Raw genomic sequence first — 23,029 nt, 5'->3', positions numbered from 1 at the left:
CTCATCAGACGAAAGAACTACCCACATAGCCACACTGGAGTTGGTGCTAATAAATAAAATCCTCCTCTAGTAGAAGTGAAAGAGATTTAGAGAAAACGCTGACAGGTCTATTTCTTTTAGTAACTAACTTTGCTCTTTTAGGGGAGAGGTCTGAATGCACAATTAAAATCTGAGGTGGACCAAAACAGCAAACTCTGCTCTGCTTAAAAGCCCAACTCTGGATTCCATTGTATATGTGAATACTAATTGCACTGGAAACTACTCCAAAAGCTGGGAATGGACTACAGCGCAAGGCATTCTGGGTAAATGCAACCAAAACAAACGTGTAAGCCTAGCGCTAGCAGGGGAAATAGCTTGAAGTCTTTTACCAAAGACAAAAGAGAACTCCAACAACTGCTAAAATCTGACACCACTTCATTTTTGTTTACATTAGTGAAGAAGGAAGTTGCGCTCAGAGTCTTCTTCAGAGGGTTTTGTGTCATTTCCTTCAGTAGTTCTCAGTGCAGCGCCACCACAGGCGAAGGGGGGAAACACATATTTCAAATGGTTTAGTTGGTTTGACACAGTGCAGTGTGAAAGCGAACTGCACCAGATGAAAATGCAACAAATGTTGCAACTTTGGTCCGAACTATCAGGTGTGAAAACATCTGCATTCTTCCTTTGATTTAGGAGTTTGATGGAATACGGCACAAAGGAGTTTCTGTACCTGTAACTTCTGTAACCCTGAATCGCCTCACAGATGGTTAAAGTTCAAATTCACAGCTCAACTACTATTAGGCAGGAAGTATGCTTTTGTCCTTAAAGCTGCTGTGTTAGAAGCTTTAAAGGAGCTCAACAAGGGTCAGAGCATCTCCAACGCGCATGAGACGTTCCCGCTTTGAAGTAGTCAAAAGTGATCTGAGGCGACTCGGTCACAGAGTCATGGGAAGTCAAGGCTTGTTGATACAGATGTATAGTGAAGGCTGCTCTGTCACCAACAAATAAGCTCCTATACTTGTATTTTCTGAATAAGCACATTCTCTATTGAGAGACATGTGTCAGAATACACACACTGAATTGCAGTATGTTGAGCACACACACAAACCAGTCTGCCATCAACAGACAAAAGGCAGCTGGGTCTGATTAATCATCTTCATTTTACATCACAGGGGCTGTGAGGTTAAAATAGAAAAGCTCCGACGACAAGGAGCGACAACAGTGTGATTTAGATTATGTAAAAATTGTGTGTGGCACATGTACCTGGGGACGTAACAAAAAAAAACAGAAAAAAAAAAAAAACAGGATCCACTACATACAGAAGGTGAGCCAGCAGAGGCAGCTGGATGCTTTGAGCAATGTTCTGCTGGGAAACCTTGAGTCCTGCCATTCAAGTGGATCTTACTTTGACTGCACACCATAGATATTCATTCATGGTCATCTCTGTAGGGTATGGCCTCTTTCAATAACATAATGCCACAAAGCAAACCAAAAAAACCCAAAAAAAAACAGTTCTAGGCTCCAAAGGGGCACAACAACATGTCCGATGTGCTGAATTGGCCTCTGGCTTCCAGAATGAGGGGATCTGTTTCTAACGTCTTGGTGCCAGGAACTGCAGCACACCGTTAGGGATTTAGGGCTGTTTTGGCATGAAAAACTCTCCCTAACAACGTTAGGGAGGTGGTCATAATTTAATAGCTAGACATTATATTCAAAATAGCATTAGAAGAATGCAAAAACTCAATTTGTCTTGCGATTTGGAAATGGTGGGGCCAGTAAGCTCGAGTGAAATAAATAACATCAATATTTACCTAAAATATCACAGAGTGTCCATACAGCCTATCAAAGCATAAAACAAGTCATTTAAGGAATTCATGTAGCATGAGTTATGTTTTTACATTCCACTGAAACCATATTTCTTTCTCATTAGGTGTCAAACCAATAATTTATAGGTTTGCGTTCTAATCAGCTTTAACCGAAAATGAAACTGAGCAAAATCAGGGATATTTTTTTTGTAAAAGGAGAGAAGCAATCTACAGGAACTTAGGCCAACTGGGATTTTTTTTTTTACAAAGCTCCACATCTGCTGCTACTTCATCCAGCCCTTCTGCCTGTTTACTTCTGATGAGTGATTCTGTGTGAGTTTCATCCAGCTAACAGGATCCACTTCAGTGCTGCTTTTACAGCTTTCCGTTTGCACCTTGTTCTGAACAGACACTGCCCACTTTTTCCCTGTAGAACTTAAAAAAAAAGATAGACTCAACTATCAGTGAACACAGCTGTTTACATTTTTTCGTTCCATTCAGAGTCTTTCAACTGCAATTTTGTTAATGAGGAATGTTGAATCCAGGCTATTGGTGTAGCATATTTCATCAACAAGGCAGTTCGAAGTGCTCTACATATTACAGTAACCAATTATGAAACAAGCAACAAACATCATGTTTTGTCAAATTCTATCATCAAAATCATCAAGAATAATCATCATCAAATGTATTGATCAATGTTCCAGCTACTAATAATTAACAGCAACTCTAAACAGGTTTTAGCCTTGATTTAAAAGAAGTCAGTTCAGCATTTTTTGCAGTTTTCCAGATGTTTGCTCCAGATTTGTGGTGCATAGAAGCTGAATGCTGCTTCTCCGTATTTAGTTTTGGTTCTGAGGATGCAGAGCAGAATCAGAACCAGAACCAGAACCAGAACCAGAACCAGAACCAGAACTAGACAACCCGAGTGGTCTGGAAGGACGATACAACAACATCAGGTTTTTAATGTATTTTGGTGCTAAGGTATGCAATGATTTATAAACTAAATCAATGAATGATTTAGCTTATATCTTCCTGGTTTTAGTCAGAACGCCAGCAGCAGCGTTCTGGATCAACTGCAGCTGAAATATTTTTTAGGCAGACCTGTGAAAACACTGTTGCAGTAATGAATGTGATTAAAGATAACAGATAAAAGCATGGATGAGTTTCTCTACATCTGGCTGAGACATTAATCCTCTAATCCTGGAAATGTTTTTCAGGTGATAGAAGTCTGACTAACTGTCCTCCTATAACTCTGAAGGTCTGAACCTGGAGTCCATCACTACACCTAATCTCTAGTTTCTAGCTGTAATAACTGAAGCTTTGTGCTTTAGATCGTCCCTCTTTAGGTTCAATGATAATAACTTCATTTTTGTTTGCTTAGCTGGAGAAGGTTTAGGCACATCCACACACTGACCTGCTCTAAGCATTTGTTCAATGCTTGGATGGTTTCAGAGTCACCTGGTGACATCGTAATGTAAAGCTGTATCATCTGCGTAGTTATGGCAACTAATTCCATTGTCACTAGTGGTAGCATATTAAATAGGACGAATCCCAGGATTGAACCTTGGGTAACCATTCTTCCATTTTTTTTCTTAGATACAAAAAACTAATTATCTGACTTTCTTAACTTTTCCATTACTTCTATTCTTTTTTTGTTTCTTTCTCATATTTTAAATCTAATTGTTGCTTCCAATCACTTTAGAGGTGTATTGTGGCATTTACTGTAGGTTTCACAATATTTTTTTTATATCATTTTTTGAGGTTTTTAACTATACCCCTTAAAGATACTCTCAATTTTAAATGAGAAATAAAACAAAAACAAATGCATGATAAGGCTGTTGTCTTAATTTCTTAATGGAACCTTCAGTGGAACATTTGCCACAAAACTTCAGCAGATGCACATACACCACACTAATGTGCTAAACACATACCGCACGTTTCAAACTAACCGCTGAACAAACATCTGTGAGCAGAAAACCGTTTTAACTGATAAACTGTGCTTCTCTCCCTCTCATTTAAAATCTGATCTGTGAAAATAACACACCGTTTTCCCTCTCTCCCACTAACATTCAAACCCCTGGCCGTTACAAAACCGCCGCTGTAGACTTTCATGCTCCACAACACAGCAGCCAAAGATCAAATGTGTGATCTGAGACATGAAAACTATAGAGAAGATAACCCGCAACAGTGATCGCTGCAGAGTGGGAGAGAGAAAACAGGTAGATAATGAAAACACAGCGGGTTTGAAGGTTTGAAGTGTCTCGTTCGCTGACAGACAGAAGCGCTGGTCCTGAACGCGTCCGTGGTTCAACAAGCCTCCGACACGGCCGGCTCTTCTCCTTGGGACTGTCAGCCTTCAGCAGAGCACATCATCTCTCCATGAGGATTTCATCACATTAGCCTAAGCCGGGCGCACAGATAGCAGCGGCAGCAGCAGCAGCTACATAGCGTATGATCCACAGACAGGCTCACAATCACCAATTAGAGCTATCACACACACTGTAATTAGCAAGAGCCCCTGATTTCAGCATGTGTAAAATGTATTCCTATTATCCACATCACAAATACGCACATTCATCTAATTACCTAGCATAGTACATGAGTGTAATTAAAGTTAATACATTATGATACTCCAAAATCCAGAGATTACAATGCTGCAAGGTTCCAGTTAATTAAGAGTATTCACACATTGACAACCAGGGATCCCAGCCTCCATCTCCCACAGCCAATTAAAATTCAGGGTCAAAATGAAAGAGAGAGGGAGAGAGAGAGAAAAAAAAAGTTTCTTTAGTTGTTCACGTTTCCCTGCAAGAATACAAATGTGTTAAAGGAAGAACTATTCCTGCAAAAATGTTACTTTTTTTTAACACATCGAGATCACAGAAGCTAAATAAAACAAGAACTCCAACACCGGCAGAATAAGAGTTTATGAAAAGCTCAAAGACTTTGTTGTTTTCTTTGGTTGTTTCATTACATTTTGGCCTTTGTCATTTATGACAAGGCAGTTATACAGGAACAGTGTTAGTTTATCATCCAGGTGTAAATCAAAAGGTACAGCCTCTAAAGATGTAGCCAATGTCCTGCTACCCCAAAATTCTGTTGTTCTCAGAAAATTTGAAAATTTCAAAAGACCAATAAAAATGTTATGTAATTGTATACGACCTTCACATGACAGCTGAGCAGAGAAAATTCACTGACATTCTCCACAAGGACGGTAAGCCCCAGGTTGCTGTATCCAAGCACGTTAATGGAAAGTTGAGTGGAAGGAAAAAGTGTTGCAGAAAAAGATACACAACACTGTGGCACAACAATGCAGCTAAACTAAAGGGTGTAATCAAAATGACATGGGCCACCGTTCCATGCTGCACAGATGCAAACCTTTTTTTTGGAGAACTTTCGGAGAAACTAAGTTTAGGAATTATTAAACTTGATTGTGCTGTAGACCACAATCAGATTCAACAGAAATATATTCTATGTGAAATTACTCTATCAAGTATTATATATAAATTTCACTTTTTTGAAATGAATTAGTGAAATAAATCAGTATTTCACTTATATTCTAAATTATTGAGCTGCATCTCTAATGAAAATAAGGATCTACATAAATTATAGGCTGACTTTTTTTTTCTTTTACTGTATCTTGTACACTTACAAAATTGAACACATGCAGTGAAAGATCAGGGCATTATTAATCTTACATAACAGTGTTACAATACAACTATGTACCTGGACATGCTGAAGATGGATTTCTGAAGTTCAAACCAAGCAGAGTGGGAAAAGAAGAGGATTCAAGTAACTTTTAATGCAAGGATTCAAGTGGATTCTCTTGGGAACACAACGTTCCCTTGGATTTAAAGAGAAAGACAGGGAACAGTTTAAATATCCAGTGAGCTGCTGTTGTGTGATAGAGAAAGCCTTGTTGATTTCAGAGGTCAGAGGTAAATGAAAAGACTGGTTTGAAATGACAGAGAAGCAAGGAGAATAAATCACTCACTGCAACCAAGGCATGTGGAATACAAACGTGAAGCTGATTGGCTACAGCAGCACAAGACCACATGAGGTGCCACTCCTGTTGGGCCAGAACAGGAAACTGATGATACAATCCTCACTCAGAATGTCCTAGTAGAAAGGTCAACGCATGGATGCTTCAGAAAGTTTGTTTTCTCTAAGCTGTGATGGATTAAAGTAGCTCTGATGACCAAAGACGATGCAAATTAAAGTGTTAAAATACAAGCTAGTACAATGCTAATAAGCTTTACTATGTTTTTATTGACAAATCGAATACCAAAACATTGAAAAAAATAATTTACTTTAAATGTTAAAAAATACACAACTCTCGATTTATATCCCATTTGAAAGTGTTTACGTTGAAACAATAATAACTTTTGTGAGATTTTAAGATGATATTTTATCCAATATCATGAATTTGGTAACAAAATATGAGTTAATAACTACAACTCAGGAAGAAGGCAGACGCATTCATCTAGTGATTATTGACACCAGTACATACCGGTGTATATGCAAATATTCTTGTTTTAAACATTTTGAAATTGTAACAGTTCCCAGTTACAAATAAAATAACTTTTTTTTTATTTTTTTTTACTTTTTTGTTTTTTAGCTTTTATTGATTCCCAGATTAGCCACAGTTCATAATAATACCTGGACCTAACTTCTGCTTTTGAGTTATGCGTTTGAGGCATTTTCCAGATGTTTTCTGCTGTCCATCTATTGGTTCAAAATAACTACAATAATCTTAATTGCAACAATCTATCTTAGATTAAAAAGGTGCTGGATCACTGGTTGGTTTTCTGAGAGATTGCTACTGACAAGCTGAGAAAAAGCACGTGTAGAATCATATAATGGGAGTATTGTCAGCTCTACTGAGCACTACATGCTCCTCTCTCTGCCACCGTTTCATTTATCTTGCACAGTTGCAACTGGAAGGATTTTTCATGCAACAATTCAAACACAAAAACATTCAGCAAGCTGAGGTCTCCAAGCCATTGTCCTTCCCTCACTGTCCCACTACCTGACCTAGAGCCATGTCCTGCAGCCATTAATAATCCAGATATCCTTCTGTTCCATGAAGAGTCTCTCAGATTTTCAATAAAAAATTGAAAGTCTGTCTCCGGTACTTTCTGACCCAGTCTTGACATTTTATCTCGTGGAAACTACTCAGCCATGCTTTTCCCAGTGACCTGCTCATGATTTTAAACACCTGCTCTCTGCACCCCATGTATTTCCAGGATGTTCAAGATCTTTGACAGTGGCTGCACTCAGGAGAAAAACAGAATTTTTTTTGTTTTGCTATGTTTGCTTATATTTATTGAATTTAGGTATTTGCAACAGTTTCATGTTCAGTAAGTCCTTTCTTGTTTTCAAAAAGCCTAAAGCTTCATTACAGTTGGAGATATTTATTTTCTAATAGCGATTTTTAATAAAATTGTGTTTAAACTGGACAATTTTATTCCACAATTAAAATAGAACTAATCATATTTTACAGAAATAAAATTTGTTTTGCAATTTATCTAATATTTGATGTTAAATCAAATCTACAGTTAGAACTATTTAACATGAAACATGATTTGTTTCTCTCCTAAGTCCTAATGTCATTTGAACTACTTGTTAATAAAACTGGCATGTCTGAACTGCTTTTAGAAACCATCCTTTGCTTCACACTGTAGGTGATGAGGACAAACTTGTTAGAGTTTCAGACAGAAATGGAAGGAAACAGGTTAACTAACAGTGTTTTCATATCTGATATTCTGGAAGAAGCTTTTCGACTGGAGACCAAAATTGCAACATTTGTTACATTTTCAGCAGGTGTGGTTCGACTTCACTCTGCACTATGTCAAACAAACTTAAACCTGTTCCCGTCCTTGCCTGTGGTGGCGCTGCACTAAGAACCACTGAAAGAAAGCCCATAAAAACCGCTGAAGAAACCAATGAGCATAACTTTCTACTTCATGAAATGTAAACAAAAACAGAGTGGTTGTGGTTGGTTTTAGTGGTTGTACGATTTCTATTTTGACTTTGCCAAAAGACTGCAAATCATTTTGCTAGAGACATGCATTTGCTTTGGTTTTATTTACCCAGAATGCCCTGCGGTATTGCTCACATCCTGCTTTTGGAGCGTTTTCTGGTCTGATTGGTCTCTGGTTCACTTCAACCGAACTGAGACCTAAGTTTTAGACTTTCTAGGCAAACGAACTGTTGGATTAAGGCAGTCTAAACAGAACTGGTGTGAAATCACTAACTTTAGTTGATGGTGATCTACTTAACAACATTTAAACATATTATTAGGCCACCTGTTGGTAGTTGCATGTTTGATAATGTAAAGCCTGAAAATATATACTTGTTAATGGGAGTAAGAAGGTAAACCAGTGGAATCAATGTAATTAGTTCCATATGTTTCTCGATAAATAAATACATAAAATGTTTATTTATTGATTGCATGCAGTAAAGGTAAGAGTAAATGAGATAAGACGCAAAGGTAAAATGAGCTGGAGAGGTATTATAATACCTGTATGAATCATCTGTATACAGATGATTCATTATCAGACACTAGGCAACATAATGCTGTTACCAATATTATAGAGGACATGTTTTAAATTCTTTTACAATTTTTCAATTTTTTCAACTTACCAATATTTTATGACCAAAAAAAAAAAATCTGTTTTTAGGTAACTTTCCACGTGATTACATCTTTTTGAATTATTCTGTAAAGCGTCTCTGCTTAATGCATTGCTGTAATTTTGGAGAAAGATAAAATGAATGTTTCCAGTAAGTTCTTTCAAGACAAAGTGATGAAAAAAGGCAATAAAAAGCACTCAAAAAACACAGACAACAAACAAGGAAGAGCAGGTCTTTCTATTTATGGAGCTCATTACATTTAGAAAGAGGAGGATAATGTTTGCCTCATAGCACAGAATAATTACTCTGACAGAGGTCTAATGTTGTCCAGAAGGGCTAAATAGAAGCAATATCAGGGAGGAGAAACAGGAAACAATTTTAATGGATCAATAAGGTAGATTAGCTTTGATCTTTTCTCCCCCCAAAGGCTGGAAAACGTCTACTCCTGCTCTAGATTCTGTTATTTTCCTGCAGTGTGAAGATTAGAAAATTCTTACAATCTACAAATTAAGGTTACACTAATTAGAGCTAATTCATCTTTTTTTATTTCTTACATCTGCCACAAAATTTAAACTGATGGATCCTTAATTTTAGTTTAGTAACAAACTGGACATGAGTAATGACACAGCCAGATGTTTAAAGGGGCAGTATTGTGAGAAATGTGCTTTTTTGAGCTTTACATCGTGTTAATTCTTGCCTTGATTCTTTCATGCATGTTTGAGAAATCCTTGAATTTCCCATGGCAACCATTCAGCTGTGCAAAATGCCTGGGTGGACCTAGCTCCGCCTTTGAGACACAGCTCCTCCTCGGAAATGCAATTTCCAAGCTTACGTAGTTCCACCTCACAGATCACTCCTTCCTGGTGACTCACTCACTCAGCTCCTTCAGACTAGCCAGTAGCAGTCTGAAGGAGACGTAGCTCATTATAGGAGCTATGTCTCATTGAAACACTGGTAGAAACTTTGTTAAAGGGTTAATAGAGGAGCTATGTTGTGATGACTTCCTGAAGGTGGAGTTTCGGAAAGAGCAGGAGTTTTTAAAGTGACAGACGCGCAATTTCAAGGCATTAAATTACACATTCAAATTTATTTTAAGTAATATTATATACTGTAAAGTATATGCTACTTCAGTAGCATTTTTTTACTGCTGAAGTTATCATAGTTACTTGATTGGGCTATTAAACTGACAATGTGTCTGGAAAACACATAATACTGCCCCTTTGCAACAAAAACCCTTTGGTTAAACTACTGGGAATCATCACTCTGACATTGTGGGAAAAATACTGTGTATATCTGTGTCAACCAATCATTTCCAAGAATGGGATTACCCAGAGTTGATTTGCTGTGTTTCATGCTCAGTCATTCTCAAAGCTCTCCATTTTCAGGACTTTTGTTCTTTATTTCCAGAGCAAAGGACGGCAACATGAAAAATGCATCCAGTCAGGGATTTATAACTCCCAACATTCAGTTAGTCACACCAACAGCATTAGCGTTGCACACTGACAAATCTTAGCGAGACTTTTGTTAGACAGCCAGACAATAGAATAATTGTCTAAATGTCTGTCACAGTATGTCACAATTCAAAAGATTACTAAGAAAAAAAACAGCCATATCACACTCTGTCTCGTTTTTCTAGATGTAGATGGATGTCTCCTGTGGCTGATCCTGAATAGTTCATTACAACGAGCAGCAAAGCCTTGACGGAACCTTTTCGGGATTTGGAAAGAAGCATCTTGGGAGGACAAACACTTCCTCAGCCCCCTGGGGGGAGCAAACACGATGCAGTCATCTGTCTTAGTTATACAGGAGTGAGACTTGCTGACACAGAAGCAGGCTGTGGCATTGTGGCAATATCTGCAATGTTTTACGATGCTGCATTAAACAAACTGATGGAACGCCACAAAAGCTTATTTAAAACATAATGGAAAAGCCTGTTTTGATCAGGAAGCCTGATGGTGAAATAGGAAGGTCTTGGAGGGCTGTTGGAATTCACAAGAGCAGAATTCACATCGATACAGGCGACCTCTGACCCCGGATGATATTTTGGGGAGGGCTGAGGGTGGATCAGGTCACATCAGAAAGATTTACAGATAGGAGAAGTCTGACAAATTGAAGAGAGCGAGGAGAAAGGCGTTACGAGGGGCGTCGCTGCAGCAAGTTCTCACTCCGTCAGCCGCGGGTCGGCCGTGTTTACAGACCTGTCAGCACCACGGTGACGCCGCTCTCGGGAGACCCCGGCCACCGGGGCGATGAGAAAATAATAGCTCCTTCTGTCAGAGCTCCAAGGGACAAGAGGTCTGATGGACATCAGAGGGAATTAAAGCCAGCCTGTGGGACACATCCCATCCAACGCTTAAACACAGCCCCTCCTGCACACCGTGGTCCATATCAGTAGCTGTGTGTCTTGGTGACAATTGTATGACAAAGACTTAAAGGGAGTCACATCTGAGGAGGTTTCTTGCATTTGCAAGGCAACCAAAATGTTTTTGTTTTCTTAGTGAAAAATTAAGGATACAATTGTTGTTTGCTGCTTAACTCAGACTCATAAATAAACTCAAATCTATTAATTGTTAAGTTTATAATCTGAGTAGAAACATTGCTATTTTGTTAAGATCAAGGAACACACCAGACCGGTTGAGGATAAAGTGGTGGAGAGGTTTAAAACAGGGCCAAGCTACAAAGCAATATCCTAATCTATGAAGATCGAATCTTTGTTCTCGTCATGAAATGACGTGAACAAAGAAAAAAATATCTTAATAAATATCTTAACCCTTGTGTTGTCTTGCGGGTCAAAAGTGACCCACTAGCATGTTTAGCTGTAGACACATCAAATAAACTGGAATGATGTATGAATTGAACTTGTATTTGACCTGCACCTACAGCTAACCCCTCACATCACACAAGCTCCCAAACACAACAAGAAACAATCTCAGAAATAATAAAAACAAATTCAGTATAGCGGTTATAAAGTTGCCCTAAATCAAAGTACCGCTAGTTGATTCCTTGCTGACGCCGTGAGTAGATGTTTCACTGTCCAACAGGCCACAGGTTGTATGTTCACACATACTGTCTGACACAAGATGCTGAACATCTAAGAATTCAAACATCTTGACCTGCAAGATGAACATAAATCCTGCAATAAATAATAAAATCCCATTTTATCTTGAAGGATGTTGTATGAGAGAAGTATTTTCATAATTGACGTCCTAACCAGAATAAGAATGAACTGTTGACAAAAAAGTTACAGATTGTTGACTTTCTTCCCTTTCAGTATAGTTAATTCAGAAGTAATTACTTCACATTTATATAATTACAATAATAAACCTTTACTGCACAAAAGAAAACTTATGACAGTTGGTTTGTCATAAAAAGAAAAGAAAAGTGTAATACCGTTCATTGTCTTTTTGTGTTGTCCAACAAAAAAGAATGCATGATAAAAATTAATAAATTGAGTTGAATTGATAAATAACAGATTGTTTCATGCAAAATAGATTTTGGATTTCAAATTCAAGTAAGCTGCTTTATTTTGGGGCTTTTGTTAGGGCGGGTCATTTTTGACTCGTAGGTCAAGGGGAGTAAACAGAATGTTAAGAGGGTTGATAAAATAATAAAAATGTGTTGGAATGTCCCACTCCAAGTCTAGACTTAAATCCAATTGAAAAAAATTGTGGCAAGACTTGAAATTTGCCATTCACTGATGCTCTCCATCAGGATGAGCCCCTCCGCAATAAAACTTTTGCTGGATACTCTCTATCGTATTAAAAAAAAGTGTGACTGATTTGATCAGACCAACTATTTTCAATCACCCACCACTTTATCTTTAGATTTCAAAGAAATAAACAGCAATCGATGACTTTCTAGGAGATTGGAGATCAATATATCCACAGCTCTGTGCTCCAAACTTAACATAAACCAAATCCCTTAACATTACACAAAGGCCTGAAGAAACTCAGAGGCAATGTAGAGCAAGCAGACCCACCGGTGATAAACAGAATCGGAAATTGTGGCACCATCCATAAAATCTGACTCTAAATCAGGGTGAACCTCCATTAAAGGCTCGAGCGCTAGCTTAGTGGAGCTCATCATTAGTACAAACACTCAGAAATCATGGGGTAGCATCTGTTTTCCCGCACATCCTCCCACATCAATGCTGAGAGACGCAGGCCTCAGGGAAGGGGGGCGTGCAGACGACTATTCCCCTGCCCCTCACCATGAATAACAATCACTACCTCCAGGTAATTAAAGGGGACAAACGATGTCCACGGGGCCGCGGCGAGCCCATCATTAGTAAGGCACAACTACTGCGGGATGTGTACCCACACACACCAGGAGAAAGGGACTCCTCAAACATCCATTCAGGAAACATAATGACCATTGATTTCGAGTGGTCCATAAGAAACAACATTTCGACGCATCTATTGCCCAGATTAATCTATGTACCTTTTCTTTTTTTTACCTACCATCAACAAAAAAGTGATACGCACACACAGGCACAAACACACACAATATGAATTGTGCTCAGCTGCCACAAAAGAGGGTGTCTACTGCCTTTGTTTCCGCCGGGGGCCCAGACACAACGATGCGCTGCATAGTGATGACCCCAGCCTCCGTTACGGATCTCTTCTCGCATGCTACACACGTGGCACACGCGAGGCTCACAAAGACAGATGGAAGTTTACAAACGCACCATGCAAATCGATGTGCACGCGTGCGCAATTAGAGAGTTAAAATCTGAAAAATTAAACCAGATCGCACATCTGCGGCACAAACAGGCAATCAAAAATCAGCTAAGTGTGTGCTGTTCCTGGTCCCATATGGAGATGGGTACTGACATCAAACAGTACGATAGTGCTGAGTGTGCAAAAGCTTGCTTAAAGATACCACCAGAGACAAACTAAACCAAAGGGATATTGGCACCTTAGTCATTTGGTATTTTACAAAACCTGTCCCAAAAGAAGCTACAAAACAATACATTGATTGATTGATTGATTGATTGATTGATTGATTGATTGATTGATTGATTGATTGATTGATTGATTGATTGATTGATTGATTGATTGATTGATTGATTGATTGATTGATTGATTGATTGATTGACTGTGTTTTCGGTTGATTACCGCATTTATTCGGTGGGGCATAGGTTCAACAAGTGTTTTCAGGAAGCAAAATAGAAGCACTGAACTACAACTACTCACCAAACTAAAAGAGAGGAAGGTAGAGTTAGTGAATGAGACCATGGAAGAAAATAAGTCATGCTTTAGTCGAAAAAATTAAATTGTTTATCAGTTGCCCTTTGTCATCTCAGCTCAGCGTTTCTTCCAGTTACAGGGCACTTCCGTATAAAAAGACACCTCAGAAACCTCCGAAATGAGAAACACCGCAGCACCTCCCACTGGGACCCAAGCTGTTTTATGAGTTTTAAAAACCTGCTAAATAATGCAGCACTTTACCACAAGAGGAAACACAAAATAATAGACCACAGATACCCTGCCAAATGGTGGGCAGAGTGGTTGCCATTGATGTAGAGAGTGTCTGGGTTCTTATGTGGAGGTTTATCACAGTGTGAGTGTGTTGCTGCACACTGGGGGCCAGAGGAATCAAGATATGGCACAAAGAAAGTGGCGAAGGGGGATGAATTTCCCTCTCTGCTTCTGGAGAGGGGCTTCCATTACATTACACTGAGGTGTGAATGTAAGGCTGCATGGATGATATACTTAACTAAAATTATGCTTTTAAAACAAGAGTAAGGCATGAGAATATATACTTTTCCTGTAGTGAATTAAATCAAAGTGTTGCACTTCTTGATTCAAATTATGTTGCATGTTTGGATGTGTAATAGCGGTTGTATCGCTTAAGGTCTCAAACCTTTTCCAAGTTTTATCAGGTTTTCTTTCAGGATTGCTGTGTATTTGCCTTAGTCATTTTCACTATCAACTCTAGCATACCATTTCTATGTTTAGACAGTGGGCTGACCAGTACAATGAGCTTTTCAAAGCTTCTAGCACCGCTTATGTTTGGTGTGAAGGAGACTGAACATATGGCAGTGCTTCCTTTTATCCAGAGATATGTGCTAGTTTGTGTTGGAGGCTTAATATGAAAAATGTGAAACAGTATAAAGGGATTAAATACATTTTAAAGGATTGATATTAATGTTGTAAATCGTTTGGGATTCTTTGTTTACATCCATAAGATTCTTGAGCTACGATCACACAGCAGGTCTTGATGCTCATGACCAATTTTTTGCTGAAATCCGACTTGCTTTTGAATGGTCGTTCATATTACTAATTAAATGCGACCGCAATCAGATTTCTGTGTGAACAGTTTACCATCCCAAAAATTATAAGACGAAGGGAGCTAATATAAAATAAAGCACAGAGAAGTCTGATTGGATGTGTAGTTATAGCCCAGACTGGTGTGATTAGGATGTGTCATTGACACAGACATAAGTCTGTCATAAGTTCATGATTATAATTTTCAGACATTATGTCTGGATTTACCACGTCCGGCTTCTGCTGGCGCACAATTATGTTGCATGTCTCATATCAATTACATAAAATGTCAGATAAAATGGTACCTGATCATTAAGACTGGACACAGCTGGAAAACAATTGAATATGTATTCAACTTAGTATCACATTTGGAAGTGGCACAAATCAGATATTTTTAGGGGTTCAAGGGATGAAGAGATCAGAATCGGGCCATTTAGACTGCCATAAAAAAGTAAAAAAATGGGTCACATATGAGAAAAAATAAATAAAATATTGGATTTGTTTCCTGTATGAACATAGCCTTTGGGTCGGTGTTTTGTAGTAATCTCCATTACACCAAGGTTTACTCCTTTAGCAAAATGTAACTTTGGTATATTCAGAAGTGAAAATCTTAGACATATTTCTTGAAGTAAACGTGAACAGTGAAAGCTTTTTGAATCCACAAAATGGTGTTTTGGTGCTGACGGATCAAGCACTTATCAGTTGATGGAGAGGGATAAAGCAGCTTACAGCTGGTGAACAATACAAACCTTTAAGCATTTCCTCCAACACTAAGTGACAAGCCTCAGTGGTGTGTGTTCTATTTTTTTCTGAAATATTAGCTACAGTGAAGCCCAGAACCAAGCAGCAACGGGGATCATGCTTTGTGTGGGTTACATGACTACTTTTGGAGTGCACTCATTTAGAGACAAATCATTGAGCACACTCTCTGCTACATTCTCCATCTCTTCAATTTCACACTTTATGGAGCTCTACATTGGTTTGGCCACACACACTTTTTACAAAACCCAATGCTTCTTCCATGGCAGGAACCTCCAACAGCGAATACAAATCCAAGTAAAGGAACATCCCTCATTGCACAGATTCAGTTCAAAATCAGCTTAAAAAAAATCTATTGAATTAGCTGCTATTATATATGGTTTCTCATAAAATACTGAATTCCACTTTTCATGAAAACAACCATCTCACAAATATTCAGTCAATTTAGAACATCTTTTTGCTTTTATGTGGTTTACCATCAGGTTCTGGCAGAGATCCATTTAGACAGTCTGATTGTCTGAATGGTGTCTTAAGATCAATTTCAAGGTTTGACCACAGATTCTCAAATGGATTGAGGCCTAGAATAGAGCTGGGCCATGTTCTTGTTGGAAGGTGAACCTCCACCGTATTTTCAAGTCTTCTGCAGCTAATAGCAGATTTTCAGTATTTCTGTGTATTGAGCTTCTACCATCTGGCTAACTTCCCTGCTGATGTGAAGAGAATCAGCACACAGGATTCTTTAATTACGAGCCTAGAAGACACTACAAGTTCTTAGAAATCGATTCTCAGTATCTGGTTATTTACATAAGTAATGTTATACCCAAAATCATTTTAAATGGAGTTATGCATTTTTGAGGCACAAAGTGCCATTTTATAGCACAGTTAATTAACTACTTCATCTTTAGTTATTATAAAAATGCTGTACATATCAAATGTGACATAAATGCAATTTGACTTTGCAATTCGATGCCATAAAATTGGGCTTCTGTCTCTTTAAGAAACTCCTACTCTTTCCAAACTCCGCCTCCAGCATGTCATCAAAACAATTTCCATCCATTACGTCATTTACAGCAGTTTCAAGGGGCAAACGGTTTTATGGCAAGAAACTGGACTCGACCAGAATTGGCATTAGCATGGGCTGACTGGATTTTATTTGGGGGTATCAGAGTCAAAGGTACTAAATACAAATCAATACCATGTTTTTGAGTGAAAAAATGTAAGTATTTTCCTTCCACTTTATAATTAAACACTACTTTGCTTTTAATTATCATGTAACACTAATGAACATTACAAAAGTGAAAAGTTTCCAGAGTTGTCGATACTGTTGCAGGGGCCTGTATGTGTGTGTGAATCAGACAGTAGTTCTGTGCACATGCATGCAAACCTATTGTGACAGATTTTTGTTCAACCATCTTCCCCTGAGGTATTCACCAGCACCAAACGCCACACAGTGCTGCAAACTGGGGATTTTATTTACAGAACACTCGATTTCCTTGAAAGGCAATCATAGATTTCCTAATCTCCACATCTTTGATCACAATCTCCTCTTCTCACACTGGTGAACAGAAATCTGTCTTTTTTGCCTTCCCATTGTTGATGCCTAAATCTGTTTCCTCCTCTTCTCACGGCATTAAGACAAACTTGCACCAGCAGAATTGCTTGCTTTGCTCATAAACCACGCAGAAAAAGTTTGAAAGATAAAATGAATAGCTGGCTTTTTAGGGTTAATTTTGCAGTCATTTGCGGAGATGCTGTTCTTAAGCGGAACACCTTTCAGGGTTTCCTCTAGGATTTTTTTAAACCGTAGTAGTGGGCTGCTGTGTGGAAAGGCATGTGATACGACAATCAAATACCACAATCAGGAAGCCTTCAAAGCGTATCTCAAACATACACATGAAGGCTAAACTATATTAAATAACTAGGTTGCCATTGTTCAATTCAGCATATGTTAACATCAGGGTCGTTTTCAGAGGCTCAAACTAAAACTGCATTCAGCTTTGCCTTCCTTAGGTATCTCTACTTTAGACTGTGGTCTTCACTCCTGAGAGCAGGAATGCGCACAGTGGTCAGCAACACAGCCAGCCAAGCAGGATCCAGCAGTGTTGGTTTTTCAAAAATAAACTCAATTCCAACATTTCGTTAGGGTAGGACGATATGAATAAAAAAACATATCACAATACAAGGGTTATATATTGGACAGTAACGATAATTATTGATTGGGTTTAGCTTTAAATATCTGAAATACTGTCAAATTGTTGACATGACAACCTTTCCTGCTTTATCCACAGTTTTATCTGGAGGAGCTGTTCTCATTTTATCCTTTCATTCCATGTTGTTGTTTCGGGTTTTTTGTATTACTTTAAATTTTTACGACGTTATGAGGCAAAACTTGAAACCTGAAGGTGTGCAAGTTACTCAACAGGTTGTTCCTAGGCAGTCAATGAGTGAGTGAGTTAATTGCTGCCACCCACTTTGCTTAGCTGGCCGCCTTTCCTGTCCTTACATTGCCCAGAACGTCATGCTGTTCAGGACTGGAGTGCAGTGAAATTATTGAACATTGTATTGGAAAATATGTGTTTTTATTTGGTACATATCTATCACAATATATACTGCTATTGATTTATTGCCTAGCCCTATATTTCATATTTATAATCATTTATAACTCATCATGGTTAGTACAAGTGTGCAAATCTCTCATATGCTTTTACATTCCTTGAACATATTTTGAAAAATAAAAAATCCTTCTGATGGTGCGGCTTTTAGGGTTTGCTCAACTACATATAGAGCAAACCCTGCCTTTAAGTAGACCGAAAATCCTCCCATCAGAAAAGCTTCATTGTTTTCCCTCAGACATGACTAATTGACTCGCCAGCACGGGTGACCGACATGCCATCCGCAGGGCACCAAAATGACAGCGTCATGGGAAAATGATGAGACCCGATGATCACTAGCAGCACTCGACCTTTCGCACGTGAGGTCGAATGTCAGGAGGAACGAGGGTCTCCATGATGTAGGAGCCACAGCCGCGGGGCTCTGTGGGGAGAAGCCACAGACCTATAATAGGGAGGAGGGGTTGGAGTTTTTCAATCAAGCAGCCTTGCAGGACATTGGTTTTCATGAGTTTTGACAGAGGAATGAAAAATAAAAACAATAAAATGAAAATCAATCCTCATCAGCCTTGGGGCGTTCAGGCGTCTTTAGGGTGGAGGAAGATGAAGGAGAGGTATGGCAACTTCCTTTATCATTTGCACCTGACAAGAGGTTATTATGTTTTTTTTCCAAGTGTCTAGACAGAAATGCTTCCTCTGCTAAAAAAAACTGCAGACTTCTTAGAGAGCTTTCTAATCTCTTTACTAGTGACTACAAATGAAAGAGAATCTTTTCCAAACAGAGATGTTCGCTGCAAACACAGCCTCGGTTCAGCAACGCAGCTTTGATGGATTCATGTGCAAAATCCTCTCTGTGTCTCTCAGCGAATCATTATTCACACATTAGTTAGTGTTGTTGGTTCTTCCTGTCTCACTCCCCAAATATCACCATAATCCTGTTAGATGAGATCTATTAATGTTCTGCTTCAGACTGCCACGCGGAAATTTCCAACTCTGCCGATAAGCCCCAAATGTGCCACTGAAGGCATATCTGGTCTTCCTCTCTGGATTAGAGAGACTTACTGAGACGACCGCAGACGTGTGACCGGCGGCTCGCAGTGGGCAAAGCCACGCGTTCAACACAAACAACCAGATAAAAACACTTTTTGCTTCACTTCCTTTTCCTCCCTGAATTTCATACATCTTTTACTGCACAGCTTTATTTTATCCCAGTTTAAGATGCAGGAAAATGTTCCTTATCCAACACGTTTTGACAAAGAAATTGCTTTAAGTCTTCCAGATTTATTAATCGGTTAATAAATCTGTAAATCCATCCAACATGGCAGCATGTGTACAATACGATGTTTTCCAAAACTATTCTTGTAAAGTGAAAGATTGGAAACAAACAAGAAATGAATGGTTGCATGTTTTGGTGTTTTAGGTGGTCGGTGTGGGCTGTAGGTGCCGCTATGTTAGTGTATCGCAATATTTTAAAAAAGTTTTAAAAAAATAAATAAATTCACTACATAATAGAAATTAATCTTATTTATGGCCAAAAAAATTATATGGGTACTGAGCTGTAGCTATCCTTAAAAGCTTCATGCAAAAAAGTTAAGTTAAAAAAAAAGTGCAAATCAAGCAGTGATGTAGCTCCGCCCACGTGCACAACACACTGCGGGTTGGACACCAAGTGGCCAGGGAGCACCAAATAAAATCTGGCTTGATCATTGTAATCATCATAACTACATATTATTTAACTAAACGTTGTGAGGCATGTTTATAGATTTGAGAAAGACATTTGCTCCAGTCTCTCCAGAGGTGGCCCTCCTCTCAGAAGCTGTGTTTCCATTAACCACATAATTGCAAAAACTGGAATGACGAAAATAAATTTGCTTAATGAAAACATGGCGATTTTGGGGAAAAAGGTCATGCTTTTCGCCAAAATGCTTTTGCCCTAGGTTGAGGTGATTTTTCAGCCGTATTGAAATTAACGTGTTTGGCAAAATTGAAATGTAAACACTATTTTCACATCAAACGAGTCACAGGATCAACCACTGGATGTTACTACTGCTGAAAAAGATGGATGGTGGGAAGAAAATGGTACCACAAAGGATCTGTGCACCCAAATAGCTAGCTATGGTCCTGAGTTCAGATCTTTACACAGTGACAAGGATTACAAATTCACATCAGCTGGTAATGGATCAGGCTGTCAGCCAGTCTACAGTCTCCTGCTGAACAAGACATACAGTTCTTAGCTAATTGTAGTATTAAACATTATTACTGTAATAGGTGGCACTGCTTATATGCTCATATGTTTTATGAACATAAATATTCAGAAATTGTATCATGTCTTTAGGAAGCTTTGTTTCAGCTACCTGACATGGGATGTGCAACAATAAGTGGGGGAGGGACTGTGCTGTGTTAGAGTAAACTTTCATCCCTATACTTTTTCAACTGTGACTTAATATTTTTGGGATACTCTCCAGTCACTTTCTGCTATCGTTGTTTCCTGTAAAAGCCAACAGAAGCAGGTATTAGACATGCTCCATAATAATCTCTAATTGGACTTTTTCCAAAACAGATATACAAGAATTACATAACCCAACATTTTTACATGGCTGCCTTAAAAATAAATCAATATGAAACTTTAAAGGAGTGGCCACATGGGGCCCACCCTGAATGGAGCATGTGAGGCTTAATAAAATCTTAGCCATATGGGAAGGACTGATGTTTAAGTGGCACACTGGAGGACAAAATTAAAAAGCACAGGGATAAATAGGTGTATAAATACATAAAGAAAACATTTTTGGAAATTATATTAGGCATAAAAGACTGTGGAGGGGGAGGGTGGAGTTTAAGGAGCAGCAGGGTGGCCCCTGGGGTCCCCCCTTGGTGGCGCCAGTGAGTTGTTCCTGCCATCAATGTACTGTAGTAAAATAACAAAAAAGAAAATAAAAAATCATATTTGTGTCTTTGATCGGTGACCTACTGTGTAAATTTCCTCTGGCATTTTCTGCAAAGATGGTTGGAGTAGGAAACGAAGCTACAGAAGAGACCGTGTGTCTCTACACCTGTCCAAACATCCTTCTAGATTTATCTCTCCGACGTTCAGAGCGTCGCATTTACAACGCCATTCATTAAATAATCGCTTAAAGTAAGTTTTCTTTTTTTTCCTGAAAGTAAATGACAGTTATAAACAGCTAAGTTCAGATTTTAACGTAAAACCACAACTATGGCGTAATTTATTTATTTATTTATTTATTTGGTCTCGGGAGAACATCAAAGCAAAGGCAGACAACAGAGGAACAATGGAAACTGTTTCTATTCACGTCGCATATCATAACTGATGAAACTCCACAGAGGGACTCTATAGATTCAAAGCACACTGATTTCTCCCCCCCAGTTTCTTCTGGAAATCAGAGGACGGTTCAATTCTAATATTCAATGACAAAAAAAAAAAAAAAAAGTCCAAACGTCTCTCTATAGAAACGACAGCTTGGCTGCGCATCTAAGCCTCGTTTCTGTCTTTTCCTTCCTCGATGCGTCCTGACTTGTGGCCAGCTGGGAAACTTTCAGCACCACGGAAAAAAGAACAGCTCCGGGTGAGCTGCGCGAGCGTCCTGGCAGCCCGTCAGTCAACAGGCTGCTTTCACAACGAACTCGCGCGCGCAGCAGCAGCACGCGAGCTGCGAAAAAAGTATGTGTAATAAAGGATTTAATTCCCCTCAAAATAGGAAACATTCATATTTAGCGGTGATTTTTTTTAAAAAAAAAATGTAGTAAAAGTTGTACTTTGCTCGATGAAGCATTTACGTATATCCCACATTTTTATGTTACTCAGCCTGAGAAGCCGCAGCTCAGAGTCTATGAATCACACCGACAAAACCCTTCGGCAGCAGAAAGCGTTTGTCCGCGACCTGTGGGCGCTTCTTCGGCTAATAGAGACCGTAAACTGTACTCACCTCTCCAAAATGACGCAAAGCTTCAAACAAGCCTCCCTAAAAGCAGAGCAGCTCCATGCCGGCGGGCTGAGCAAAACTTTAGTTCGCCGCGCGCGTGGATGAGAACTGCACCAGCGGCAGGAAACGTGGAGTCTTCAAACAGTGACAGAGCGGCCGGAGCGGAGGCGAGGAGTCCGCTTCTTTTTTTATTTTTAAGGACGAACCATTGTTAGGCAGAGTCCTGCGAGAAGTCTTATCCTTTTTGGGTAGAGAAAACAACGTGTATCCTATGCGGTGTCGCGGGCTGCGGTGCGGTTAGTGCGGCGGGGGAGAGTGGAGAGCCCGGCGCATACAAATGCGTCCATGCTGCTGTGGCGGAGAGCGGTGGCGTCAGCCTCCCCGGGTCCTAACGCTGCGCGCGAACAATGGCGCCGCAATCAATACGGGATTCCTAATGAGCCGCAGGACAATCAGACGGTTTGTGAATTACGATGTTGTCCTGTGATTTGTTTTTTAACGCAGCGAATACTGAGATTACAGAATAAAAACTTCAAAGAAAAAAAAACGAGAGAGAGAGAGAGAAAGGAGTGAATAGAAGAGAATACTCGTGGCTGTTGCTTTATTTTCTGATGCTCCTGCAAAGACACTCGGAAACCCAAATGATCCTGAAGCTTAAAAGCTCAACACTGAATCACAATAAGAAATGGCATTTGTGTAATAGAGTTCTCCGTCAGAGCCGGCCCAAGGCATGAGCAAGCTCAGCTGTTGTCACAAGATTAAGAGGGCTGGTGGATCCTAAGAGTCTGGATTTTTACACGGAAAAAGTATGTTCATCTCAATAAATAAGAATGACTTATTTCAGTAATCCAATTATGCATAAAATCTTTTTTTTTCAGTTTTACATCATGTTATAATGCTATTCCTTAATCAAAAACTGACCTGGAGTGTTGCCTTAAATCTTTTATGCCTCTTTGAGAAATCCTTTAGTCTCCCATGGCAACCACCCAGTTGTGCAAAATGCCTGGCAGGACCAAGAACTGCCTTCAAGACGCAGCTCC

The 23,029-nt window shown here is 39.2% G+C and overlaps 1 protein-coding gene across 1 annotated transcript in view; it reads right to left on the bottom strand.

The window, feature by feature from the left end:
- Positions 1-22,365, bottom strand: part of robo1 (roundabout guidance receptor 1) — a 320,732-nt gene extending 298,367 nt beyond the window's left edge. Inside the window, exon 1 of the mRNA XM_023351205.1 lies at positions 21,993-22,365. The gene's annotated coding sequence lies outside the window, so the exon portion shown is untranslated. The remainder of the gene's footprint in view (positions 1-21,992) is intronic.
- Between the last annotated feature and the right edge of the window lie 664 nt (positions 22,366-23,029).

Source organism: Xiphophorus maculatus, chromosome 18 (assembly GCF_002775205.1).
Source record: "Xiphophorus maculatus strain JP 163 A chromosome 18, X_maculatus-5.0-male, whole genome shotgun sequence".
NCBI classification, from domain to species: Eukaryota; Metazoa; Chordata; class Actinopteri; order Cyprinodontiformes; family Poeciliidae; genus Xiphophorus; species Xiphophorus maculatus.
The sequence above is the reverse complement of the archived record's forward strand: the minus strand, read 5'-3'. Positions and strand labels throughout refer to the sequence as shown.